The following is a 14,089-nucleotide window of genomic DNA, read 5'->3' on the forward strand; positions in this document are numbered from 1 at the left end:
GAGTTTGTTAGAGTTCAAATCCCTTAGTACACTACAGCTCTGGAAATTTGAAGCAATTACTTTAAAGTATTATCTCTTTTTTAATTGCCAAAGGCCTATTTTCTGTAATATAATAGAAGCTCTGAGACAAACAGATACACGATGGAGTACACCCACGTACAGCCTAGGCCTAGCCATGACAACCAGGAACGTGCTAATGGGGCACTACGGCCCTTTCAGCCCCTCACCACTCCCCGTAAAACCAAACCCCGCATGCAGTCCCAGCTACCCCATAGCACATCTGCTGCTAGAGCCACGGAAGCAAAACGAAAGACTTGGCTATAGATCCGTGGGAGGACATGAGCACACATTAGAAGAAATACCCAAGGATGACCTTTTCTTGTATTAACTTTCTTTTATGAGAGTGGTTTAAATACTAACCAGCAGGTAATTTGTCCATGCACTTGCATGCTGAACACCTTGAATCGAAGAAATCAGTTAAGTCGCACCAGACTCTGAGGAAGAAACTCAGACTTAAAAATTCTGTTTGGTTCGAGTTGGAGCCAAAAAGCTGTACACATCTACTGCAGATGAAAGTGTTTTCTCTAGTGAAATCCCAGTAGGTGTTTTTCCAATAGCAATTCTCATTTAACAAGTGCACTCTGCCATGCAGGTGGGACCTGTTAGGAGCAACAGCACATTGGAACATAAGCCTTGCATAATTAATATTTATTGCTTACGAACATTCATTTTATTTATGTCTTCATAGCCAGCTCCATGCTCTACAAACCAGCGTGGTAGGAAAGTAGTAAAAGTTTTCACTAGCTATATGCACCTTCTACTGTATAAAAACCTCTCCAAACACCTAAATACATGCATTTATGATGATTTTTTAAATTAAATAGAACATAATATCAACCGATTTATCACTTGTCATAAAAAAAAAAAAAAACCAAAAAACAAAACAGTGAGTGACTCCAGATGATGAATACACAAAAATGTCAACATGAGGCAAATTACAGTCTGAATGAGCAGCTCACAGAGCTGATTTGCCCGCGTACATGATATTACTCCCCATTAAACTTGATGGGAGCTTGCCTACCCACTAATGAAAGGGAAGTGAGTTGCCCTACAAATACAGGTGGGCAAAATCATGCACAGCTTATGCACTGAGGTCAGGGCAGCTGGCAGGCTGCTAATTACTCACAAAAGTTACCCCACAGTAACTCAGCAATGTGTTTGCATTCTGGACTCTGAAGCATAAGCAGCTCGAGGCACCACAAAGCCTTTCCACTTATTAACAACAGGCAGTGGCTCATAACACAGGGTGGTTATTTACAATTAAGGCTGGTTCTTTTTATAGGGAGCTAGTACAAGACCTGAAGAAAACTTCATTTTATTGGACCCATAATTTTGAATGTACCTGATTTGACACCTAAATAGCTTCTTAACCTTCTTTGTATCCTTTCCTGCTAAAGTACCATGCTAATTATTATTCTTCTCTTTTCCCATGCCATACTCCATGGTATTTTACATTAAGAAAAATATTGATTTATCTACTGTTCATTGTTTTTTGTTACTGGTAGCTTCCTTCCCCTAATAGCATTTTTTTTGTGACATTTGTCTGGTATGTTGGCATTTAAAGAAACTGTGGTTCTACTCTGCAAAGCACTTAACTACTTAAATTTGGTTCTGCTGCAATCAGTGAAGTACTTGTATAAATGCTTTGCTGAACTAAGACATAACTAAATATCATGAATTCTAAAAACCTAAATTTCCATTTTGTCTCCAAGAGCACAGTAGTTCTCTGGAAGGCCAAAATAAATCTTAGGTACATCCTACTGCAGTGGATGATAAATATTTTTACTTTTCTTCATATATATTTAAATGAAAGTATACAAATATATAAATACATACAGACATATATAGATATTTAAGAATTAACACTGACACAAAACGAAACATCTAGTGTCTGCTCTCTCACTCAACTATTTTTATTTAAATACAAATTTTCAAGGATATAGAAAAAACTCTAAAAATTAACACAGACATACATTATGAAAAAAACTTATTTATTAATATTTTTTCTACCTTTTAAGTAGGATATTTTAAGGGCTGTAAATACAGTTTAGACTTTATTAGGCTTTACAGCAGTATTGGATATCAAACCACCCAGAGACTTCCTGTGTGCCTTTGCGTCAGATGGCAAGTTCTACCAAGTTACTACCAGTTTTCAATCATAAAGAATTGTCTATCTATATTTCTATTATTATTTCTGGTTCACTTTTGCCAGACCTGTGCTAAATATAGAAGAAATGAAAATTTGCATTATTTTTAAGTCACACTTCTGCAGTTTTTAAGACAAATATTTCTTTCAGAAATTGGATAACACCATTCCATTAGAAAGATTTGTAAAGCTGTGACATGATAGAGTACTACACATGTAAATCTGTTCCATAATGGTTTAGAATCTGTGATCATCTCTGGTTTTTTCCAAGACATTTTTATCTGCTGGAGGACAATGGATCAAGTAGCAAAAACTAAGCAGTTACTCCAATATAAACTTCTCAGTTATTTGCTACCTGAAGTTATTCGCATTCAAAGCTAGGAGCATGGAAGACTAGAATCTGGTCCATGGATAGCTTATGAGCTAACTCACTTGGGCAATCTCATGTCAGGGCTGCAGCAATGAAAATTGTGGGGAAAAAAATCCAACAATAAGAACTTGAACAAAATAGATTGAAATGTCTATTCTTCCCTTTCTCTTCCTATTTCAATCCCAAGTTGTTTATTATTAAATACAGAGCGCAAGAAATCTGATGCACCATAATGTAAATTCAACTTTAATGATGCACTGAAAAATGTCTTATTGTTACCACGATCAATATCTTTCTGGATATAAGAGAATTTATAGGATTCTGAAATAAAGCCCTAAATCCATAATACTTTTCCTACAGAAAAGTAAAGGCTGATTGCTAAGGACAAGTGTAACAGTATTTTGGTGAACTACAGACCCCGCCTGTCATTAGTGGTCAGAAACTAAATTAGATCTCCCAATATATTTTTCCATATACATTCTAAACAATCTTCTTGCTATTTGACCCATGTAATTTCAGAAAATAGGCTGAACACCGGTAAGTTTGACAATGCTGCAGTAAAACATACGTCTCTACAGCTCTGTTTCTGATATATTCCTAGATTAAAATAGCTGGTAATTTACATCCAAAGATGTAAAATAAACAACTCATGAGGCATTCAAGTTGGAAGCACAACTCCTTCTGCAAAACTATGAATAACTTATTCACTAGCATCAACAGTAATTTCATCTAGATTGCAGTCTTTACATTGTAGGCACTGAAGGGATATTAAATACAACAGTATTAACTTCTGCCTTTGTTATCAAGCAATACCTCTTACTCTTTGAAATTGAAAACAATAGCACAAAAATAAAAGTAAAGAAAGAACAACATGACCAAAATTAACTCTGCAAATCCAGAGGATATGGATAAGTGTTTGCAAGTCTATTGAAATGCTTAAATGAAAAACACTGTAAGTCTTAAAAATACAGCTATATGGTAGCCCTACTTATAAAGGAAGAATGACATTTCTGATGCAAAATATTAGACCATGCTGAGTGAAATATATTACACACTTGTTCCATGTTGGAGATCCATAAAGACTGTTTATTCTTTACCTTGTTCAGATACTTTTGAGAACTCAAATTAAAAGGGGGGGGGGGGGGGAGTGGGGGTGCGGGGGATGTTGAGAAAGAGAACATCAAGTATTCAATATTTTACTATCAGCCGCTTGGTTTCATTTAGTGTTCATGCATATATGCTTTGGTGCTTACAAAGAGAGTTCCGAGGAACATTGGGTGTTATTAGATTGATAACCAACTCATATCCCCAGCAGGTGGCTCATAAATACTTAAACATATGCAGATTAGTTGGGAGAAGATAGTCTTCATTTGTGGTTTTAGGTCATACTAATGTGATTTTCTCTTTCAAACAGAACTAAATAGATGTGTCAGAAGGGGTAAAATTCTTAATGGAAGAGAACACAAATAGTTTCTAACCTGCTGGTAAGGTTAGAAATGTCACGGGTTGTTGTCATTACCATGGAACAGAGAGTTCTTCATCATTTCAAATGCATTTTCATATCCACAGGTAGTCAGATAAGTGACCATTACCACATGTAGCAAAAGGACAAACAGATGGGATGCAGCTCATTCATTTTTGCCTCGCCTGTACACTTTTGTTGTTTTCCAAGTTTGCAGTCTTCTATTGACTGTATGTTGGGAGTGGTTCACTCTTTTCTTAACTGAAAAGACACTTCTATGTGCAACAGGAAGTATCATGTCTTTTGGAAAGCTACTTATTCCAAATTTAAACAAACCCTGTATTTATTCGGATGTTTTGAGACAGTATCTGCCTGGCACACTACTGATGTGAGCACAGTTCTGTCAGAGACTGAAGGTAGAATCAAAAGGAAGACTTGAACAAAAAAAATCTTTGATGGTGTTTCTACACTCTATTATTTTTAAGCAAGACAAAAAAATACAATGAGGTTAAAATTTAACAAGTGAAACAGTTCAGCAAATTTATAACACTGACCGATCATATCAGAGTATCAATCATGAGTCATGAGATGATCAAGGCAACTGACCTGATGCATCATTCAAAATATTTTAAAGGAAACACATTATGTTCAGAAAAATCACAGCTATGAAAAAAAGAATTCCTAGCAAATTAACATTTTCAGCCATTAAATATGATTTTAGTCAATTTTTGCATGCAATTTATGGAATATGCCTCTTATATATGTAGACATATATATAGCTTGAACAGGTAAAGTGCAGCGACCTTTGTAGTGTCCAGCATAAGACTGCAAACAATCTATCTCTTTGCACATCTGCTTGCAAAATTACAGAGCAGGAAAGTCAGTGGCATGCACAGTTCACACCTATGGTTGTTGCTGCCTAAGGACAGACAAAAGCATCTCTAACTAGACAACTGGGTTCCTTTAGGCACTAGCAGCATGTCTTCATTTAGCTTGATTTCAGTAAGTGAGCTTTCAACAGTGACTGCAGCGCAAGGTTGTAATTACGTCTCAGGAGTGGAAAGACAGTGAAGCCCAGATTCTGCAAAGACTTAGACATGTGCTTAGCTTTCTGCGCTGTAAGAAAACCCATTCATCTCCATGAAGACGCTGCTCCCTGTGTATGCATGTACACGTATAAGTCCTTGCTGGACTAGGGTGCAGGTTGGAATTTTATTTCAGTCATTTAACTGTGCAAACTTGCCAATTTTGATCAAATTTTATCTGTCCAGTAAAAATGAAAAATTGGCGTCACCCCTGGCTGAGACTAATGCTATGAACCCCTCGTTGTTCTTGGCCCAGCAAAATAATTCTAGCCCAGGATGACAGTTTTCATACCACTCAAAAGACAGATCAATGGGGTAATATTCACGCTGGCACAGATGGCCAGAGAAAGGCCTAGTGCACTGTATTTGTTGGCATTGAGGTTTGATATGATCAGCTGTTACCAGGAGCTCACACTGGAGCTGCCATGGAAGAGTAGGCGGTGATGGACACAGAATAACCAATCTGTTAGACCTGCACCGAGTGACAGAAGGAGCCAAGAAGTAGGCTGCATAAAGGGACACACAATTTTAAGTCACATAGGACTCATTATTGCTAGCCCAAGTTGGTGGATGAGAGTGTTCCGTTAATGGGGCAAAACAATTCATCTTTCAAGCAAACCAGCAGATTTTTAGGATAGGAGGTTGTCAGGGAAGTAAACTGGCAATAGTTCTCCTATTTTGTCTGTGCCAAAGCCCTGCTGCTGCTCTGATAGTAGGAGAAGCAGGAACATTCATGAGCCTGAAGTAACGATGACATCATCCTTCATTATCCACAGTACCCTTTTAATTTTCTACTTATTGTTAGTTAGAGAGAGAAGTAAAGTTATACAACACAATAACAAAATAGCAAGGTAGTTACAAAATGTAAGCAATTTAGGGGACAGGTATTGCACCACTACACTGTACTAAACTCACAGACATGAATTTAATATTCACACAGAGAAACCCATGAAATTAAAAGTTTAATGTAAAAACCTTAGCAGACCCTTATCTGTAGTTACTAGTAGACTGTCTTTACACACACATCCCCTTTTACAATATCTCTGACTTTTTTTTTTCCTTCTTAAGTTATGTGATTTCATCCAGGTTATAAGGAAAAGAGCTGAAGCTCTGGTAAAAACATTCTAATGGCTTGTACGATGCTGTCGTTTTCTGTTTTACCTATCACCCCTTATAAGTAAAAAGTTATTTTATGCTGGTCATGTAGAACACATCTCCATTGCACGTTTCCTCCTTTTCTCTTCCAAGCTAATAACTTGGAGTAGGGATTTAAGTTAAATGGTTCTACACCTTGACCTCCATCTTGATGTGAACCATAGGTGGCAGAGACTGTATTAGAGTTGTCTCTGGGGTGTTATGCAAAAGACTCCAGTGCTTATATAGTAAAGAAAATTGTGCTTTAGTGCTAGCCTGCTGAGTATGCATTATAATTCTCTAACTATTTTCAGCTAGGTGTTTTATGGGATTCGATGCTTCCAGATGCTGTATATTTGGTAGGAGGTGGCATTAAATTTTTCATGTAAGGTTCATTAGCTAGCTTTACATGTTAAATTTAAAATTTTTCTTGTACTTTATACAGAAGAATGCCAAGTGGCTGACAGAAAATCTAAATCTCGGACCCTGAAACTAAATGATCTTTTTTATTATTATTATTATTTATTTATTTTTAAGAAATTGTCTGAACAATGCAATTTAGTATAGATGTGCTGGGAAAAATGCATTGCAGAGGAAAATATTGCCTCTTATAAACATACAGACTGCATAAACCCAGTAAACTCTGCTAAAACCATTTCTGGTTTACTCAAGATCAGTCTGGTGATATTGCTCCAGACTCTTATACAGCAATCAAAGACCTAACTTTAACATAACGGACTGCGAGGCTGCAGTTACTCTTCATAAAAGAGAAACCCTTGTTGAGAGCTGAAACTTGTCTTGTGAGACAGAGCTCATCATGCCCAATGTTACCTCTTAACAACTCCTTCTTTCAGTCTCACATGGGGGGAAAAAAGCCAGCCCTTTCCTTCTAGGTTATTTAACTTCAGTCTGTCATTACATCTCATCAAACCAAAGCATGAGGTCTTTGGGGCAGAGATTGTGTCTGGGGATGTACCAGTACTGAGCTCAGAACCGTGGAACAAATGGTTGAGATATTTTATGACATACCAATTTACATAATACAGATGCTTCGTAAATCTATCTATCTATACATATAGAATCTCCAGTCACAAGGTCTTTCTGTGTATATACACATATACATACACACACATAAACACATGTCTCTGTGTGTTTTAGTCCTTAGCTGTTAACACACTGATGAAAGCTAAAAACTTCATCTACACCATCCATACAGCGGGGCTGTTAGTGCTCTGTCAAAGAGCAAGCACCTCTACTTTGCTTGCTATAGCATTCATAAACTTTTTAGTTACTTTCATTCCCAAACCTTTTATGGTAAAATGCAAAACAAGGAAAACTCAGTTTGGTCTGGATAATCTTGATCTTACCCAGCTATGAGAAAAAAATTTTGGTTTTGCTTTGAATTGAAGAATGTAACATTGAGGTAGTTAAATAAAAGAAATAAAGAATACTCCTTTTCTATTTGTTTTGGAAGCCAAAATTAGAGCTTTCTGCCATTCATAAATTTTCATGTTTAGGTTTTGGGGTTTTTTTTTGCTAAAACATTATTAAAATGAGTTGCACATATAATTCCTCTTAATATTCCATTAGGCAACTGTGCTGAATGCAGTTTTATTTGCATGTGCTATTTACAACCTACATGTACCAGTGTTCTCTCCAGTTCATTTAACACACATTTAGATAGGAGAAAAAACATTACAACTACACAACAGTGTATTTGGAGAATATATCCAACCTACCCAGAGCATGTGTAGAAGTCTACTCCAAAATGGTTTAAGCTGAGAATTTAATAGAAGTAGAAAGACTTGGGAACCTAGGGACTTGGGGGGGGAGCAGGGAGGGGTTGCAGGGAAGCAGAGTTGTTTTAGACATCAATGATATATTTGTTCAGCTAAAGTATTGTACTTTCATTTTGCCTTTAATACAATGATTCCCATCATGCATTACCATTACCTTACCTACCAGTCCGCTCATAATGAAATACTGAAGTGGTCTTATGAACCACTGACACAGAATACTGGACAGCCATCACCATCCTTTACCAATCCATACCACAAAAAGAGTTTGGTTTAGATCTTGTTAATTGTTCTTGTGTTCATATAATTCATATTTCCAAGGAACATTATTTTGACCTACCTAATCTTCTCTCTTCATCTACATTATTTTTCTCCTCTCAGATATCATTGTTTCCCCAACCTTTCCCTGCTTTGTCCTGTGTGTTCCAGCAATATATTCTTTCAACCGATCTTTTTAAATACGACTGCTAGTCCAGAACATTTGGGTGTTTTATATCTAACTCAGCCACTTCCCAGCATACACATTTCAGAATTTCTCTGAGCCATTTTTAACCTTTGCTCAGCTTTTACTGCCAGGACATAAGTCTCAATACGTATCAGATGTTTTATGTACCATTAAAATACCATACTATCCTATTAACTTTTGTTATCTGAGTGCACCAGTTTTTCAAACTACGTTGCACATGAATGGTACTTTTTGCTGTCTTCTCACTAATGCTACAAGTAAGAATTTCCCCTGTCCCAGAATAATTGTATCTCAGGGTGTGGCTCAAGCATGCACTTCAATATGATATTATCACATTACACTGTAAGGCAGGTGCCATACCAAGAGGAGAAAAAAATAATTAAAAACCTTATGCAGTCTGGTTAGTAGTAAATAAAACCTAAAGGAATCTCCGAAACCATGATGGGGGATGCTGAATCCTAGTTATTAAACCAGTTTAAGATTATCTTTCAACTCCTCCTACTCACAAGGGACCCCATTTTGGAGAGAGAGGGAGGAGAGGCACTTATGCACATGTATGCCAGCGACTTGGTACAAAGCAGCATGGTAACTAAAAATGCCAGGTTTAGAAACATAAAACACCAATCATGATTGAGATATAAAAAAGTCACTTTTAACTGTTTCATTAAAATCATTGCAAATACTATGCATAACAATTTACCGTAGTTAGCTAAGACCCTGCAAAGCTGTGTCCTTAATAAACGAGGTTCATCTGTAGTAAATGGCTTGGTACAGCCCTGGCATCTCTAATCAAATCTGGGACAGATGAGTTCCATAGACTCAGTTTATTTCATTAATTTACAACTGCTTAGTGTTCATGGTAGATGGTCAAATGATATTATTTGTGACAACACCAAATAAAATAAGCAAAAGAAAATGAGGCACATGATGTATTACCAGGATAAATCATACCACAAAATGTAGGGAGACGAAAGCCTACAGCAGCAACACTTAGCACACTTCATTTGATTCCCATCCGTCAGCTTCAGTGCCAGTGGCTCAAAAAAGAATGCAAAGGTAAATGAACACCAAAATATGATTTACAGCACTTGAAAAAGAATCACACAGAAATAAATCAAAATTCTAATGTTATTTTAGGCCAAGGTTTATTCAGAATATGGGACTTTTATAATAATATACTGCTAGTGTAAAAACATCACAGTACAAATGCAGTCATAAAAACCCCAAATAAAATAAACCCCATCCATAGCTAAGCCTGTCTACATAAGGGTCGAGTGTTGGATTTTTCTTTTTTTTTTTTCGTAGATAGTTATATTCACTCCATCCTAAAGAGGATGCATAGTCACCTAAAATTTCAACAGTGGCCCATGATGTGGACTGCCTTCTCATTTGCCTCAGTCTTCACAAACAAGTGCCCTCCCCAACCCCCCCCTTTTTTTTTTTTAGCTTCACATATCCTTCTGAAGGGCTCACAAGTTGTATGCCTGTGGGTCATAGCTCAGAGGGGGTGCAGGCAGGGGAACTTTGGCAGCGAGGAGGTTTCTCAGCCCGCACCAGCAACTGTGTAGCATGGCGGCTCTCTCCTGTTGTGCAACACCTCAGGCGAGATGTAGCTGGTTGACAGGCAGTCAACTCTACGTCATGCATGGGGCTACCACCATGGGGAAAAAGTTGGGGTGCTCCTCGCTGAGGGTGAGGTATCTGATCAGAAACTGTGGTAAAGCTAACAGAGCAAGAGACCTGCATGAAACACAAGATCTGAAAGATCTCAGCATACACAAAAAGGAATTTTCCAACAGCCTGCTTATCCTGGAGCAAACAACTCAGCTGCTGGCAAGAGTCGGCCGTGGCAGCACGCAGCGGGACAGAAAGCAGCAGGCGTTACCCAGACCCACGGAAGCACGGAGCCGTTTGTGCAGTGGCCTGTCCATCCTCCACCTTGCAGCTGACACCAGCTCACACTATTGTCCTAGAAAAGTTCTTGTACGTTTGCTCTACAAACCATGGAGGAGGTTTTCTCCATCTCTTCTGACACTTTTTATGAGCCACTGTTGGGACATACTAGCCTAATTAAATGTATAAAAGCTTCAGTAAAACTACCGGGTCTGAGAGAAATCTTAAGGGAAAACACAAAAAACTAGACACATATTGCAGGTTTGTCCTGTGTGAAACAGGAAAAAACAGAAAATGAGCTTTTGCATGCCACACTGTATCCAGGCCAATCCTATCTAGACTGTCCTCAAGCAGCCACACTATATACTGTTCCCAGACTAGTAATATTTCACAAATATATCAGCATTCATTACTACACTAAGCCTACAGTGTTGATTGTTTTTGCTTTCAATAATCGGAGCTCTTTCTCAAGGTTAACTAGTCCATGGCTGCAGCTTGAATGTTTGATTTCCTTTTTTCTTAATTGCATGTAGAAGCAACACATTGGAATTATTTTTGACCACCTACTGCTATATCTCATAAGATTTATATCCAGTACTTTTATTAACAGGCTAAAAAGCAGCAGCAAAGGAAAGCTTTGATGATAATAATAAAAATACCCTAAACCTTATTTCATACCTGTAACATCATTCCCAGAAAGATATTTTCCTAGTGTTTGCTCCACAAATGCTTTTTATATTACGGAAACTTAAATTGTAATACTGTTGCGAGTAGGGATGAAACATTAACAGATCTAGGCTACTAGAGCTGTATGAAGTTAAGATTATACATTTCAAAGGTTTAAATAGGTGTTTGCCTAAGAGCAGCAATCTCTATGGAAAACAAGTTTGAGAAAGAAAACACCAGTTGGATTTTCATTCTATTATCATTGAAATGGCATGGGGCTTTTTTTTGTTAACGACTGAATAAATCAGAATTTCAGCTTTATATTCGCAACATTTTCTCCTAGTTATTCCATACCTGATGCAAAACTCAATGGCTGCTGAAGAAATAACTCGAATTACAATAACATGTAGAGTCTGCAAATTTGAATTGGTCAGGCAGTTGGACTAGATGATCATTTTAAGTCCCTTCCAACTAAAATATTCGATTCTATTTGTATTAGCTGAATTACCTCCCAGGAAAAAAACAACCCCAAAATAAATGTGATTTAATTTATCATTACAGCTACAGTAAGAAGACTCTGGAAGATTGCCAATGTTCTTCTTGATGAGGTGGGAAAGATGATAAGGGTGATCCAGGGAATTATAAACTCATGACCCTCATTTAAGTACCTAAGAAAATTGTTGAGAAAGTCATTACAGATGTCATTATAAAGTACCCGAGGCACAAACCAGCATAGCTTTCTGCAAGCATAAACTTTGTCTCATACATTAGAATTCTTTGAAAAAGTTAAAATAGTGAATAATGGGAGAAATGTTAGATATACTGTAACTTAAGTAGTTTATGATGAAACAACTCTCAGTTTTATTATGGTGAAATAAGGGTAAATTTTACAAAATAAAAATAAAGAATTACAGAATGAATCTTACAGCTTTTGGCATGAAAGCTATTAAGGATCATTTGGGGCCTGAATGCACATTTAACCTCTTCCCCTTCCCCTCCTGCCCTGAAGCAGGTAGTCTCAGCACCGTATTGTTGAGCCAGTAGGTTTACCTTAGGTCTTTATAACCCAGACAGCTTCCCACAGGCTTTCTCTAATGGAAATGCAAAGTCTTTTCCTGCTCAGTATGCACTTGGAGCAAATCTTAATACAGTGCCTCTACCACCAGCAATAGCCCTAATAGGTTTTTAAAAAATTGGGCATGAAAACCACCCCACCAAAACACTACACCAGCACCACACACAGATATAAACACAAATTTAAAACTCATGGATGGTGAGAGAATCTCTTCTAGTGCTCGTCACACCCCAGTATTATTTCCTACCTGCATAAAAATGTTGAAAACAAAATGCCTGATGTCTACAATTCAGTATTCCTGCTGTCAACTGAACTGGTAATTAAATGTTGCATCCAAGAAAAATGATCTATCTATCTATCTATATATATACACATACACAAGGACTAGTAGAAGTAATTATGTAGTTGGTTAAACTCAGAGAACGTAAAAAACCTCCTGAGGTGGTTAACACAATCTGTACTAGGCATCTGACAAACATGGCCATGCTGAGGCTCTTGGAGGCTGATTCTCAGCCTCTCCATAGCTTTTGCTGTTATTCACACCTGCACAAGGCAGGTGTAAAGCTGCTGTTCAGATCTCGCAGTGTTTACATCCACACAGCACAGCTGTGAATGTCGACAGAAATCAGCTCAAAGCACTGTCTCATCCCAGCTCATCTTTCAGTTCAACATGCTACTTTAAGATTGGAAAGCTGCAAAAGCCATCAACTCTATCGCCTTAAAACTCAACGCCCATAAGAAGTTCAGAGTACACTTTAATGTCTTTCTAACTGTTTTAATAAAAACTATAATTAACTAAATGAGGATCATTAATGTTTTGATGTTTTAGACAAAATGTGACCTGATCAATATATGTAAATGACTTGTCCGTTTTATTCCTGGAGAGAGCATCTGAGGTTCCTAAAAGTATTAGTAAAACATGGTCTCACCATAGTTTCTAACAGAAAATTCTGAAGGAAGAGAACTATTTCATCATTTTAACCAACAACATGATTACAAATAATCCTTACAGCCCCAATAAAACAGGCACACTCTGACCTATTTTAGTGTAGCGCATTAATAATCTGAATGATACGCAAAAGCATGAGACTGGCCACAGCAGCACCAGAAAGCCTGGCGGGTTCCCTGGTCCCTCGGTGCTCTTCCTGCGGCTTCCTCCGCAGGGCTGAGGCTGGAAGGCAGAGCTACCGGCATGCTGCTGCCATCACCAGGACTGGATGAAGTTGGAGGTTGGGCATGGATTTCATGCTCTCCTGCACCTCCTGGGCACCTCAAGGTTACACCCACATACGAAAGCGAGCAGTGAGGAGAGCAGGAAGGAATGGCAAACCAGCAAAGCTCACTGAAAACCCTGCGAGTCTCACCATCGGGAGCTGGAGGTGTGGAATTGCATGCAAACAGGGAAGCCCTCTGCTCACAGCCACGCAAACCATCCGAACTTAAATTGATGATACCTTCAAGAAGAATGACAAATCCTAAACAAACCACAGGCTGAGCCAGTAACTCAAATTTATCTTTCTCAAGTTATTTATCTGTCAATTCAAAATTTTTTGCACAGAGCTCAGTACAGTAAATGTTCTGTTCATAGCTGCTGTCAGACTACTGTCTCCTATACTGTGCTCATAAGCAACTGTGCACCCAAATACAATATTCAAAAGTCAAAGTCACATGGCACCTGCCCATCCTTAGCATGGAAGAACATAAGTCTCAATCTGTTGCAAATGCCTACTGAGAACAAATTAACTTGATGTTTTCTGTGAAAGCCTCCCATTTTCTTTACCGTAGTTCTCTGAAACGTTCAAAGGGGAAGAAATGACAAAAACACCGATGAAAAATTCATTATGAAAGTAAAAGGAATATTTGCAGGTTACATAAAATTAAAGGTAGGGACTGTCCAACTCCAACAGGAAAAAAAACCCCAACACACAAGTGTTCC

The sequence above is a fragment of the Accipiter gentilis genome, chromosome 8 (genome assembly GCF_929443795.1).
Source record: "Accipiter gentilis chromosome 8, bAccGen1.1, whole genome shotgun sequence".
Taxonomy (NCBI): Eukaryota; Metazoa; Chordata; class Aves; order Accipitriformes; family Accipitridae; genus Astur; species Astur gentilis.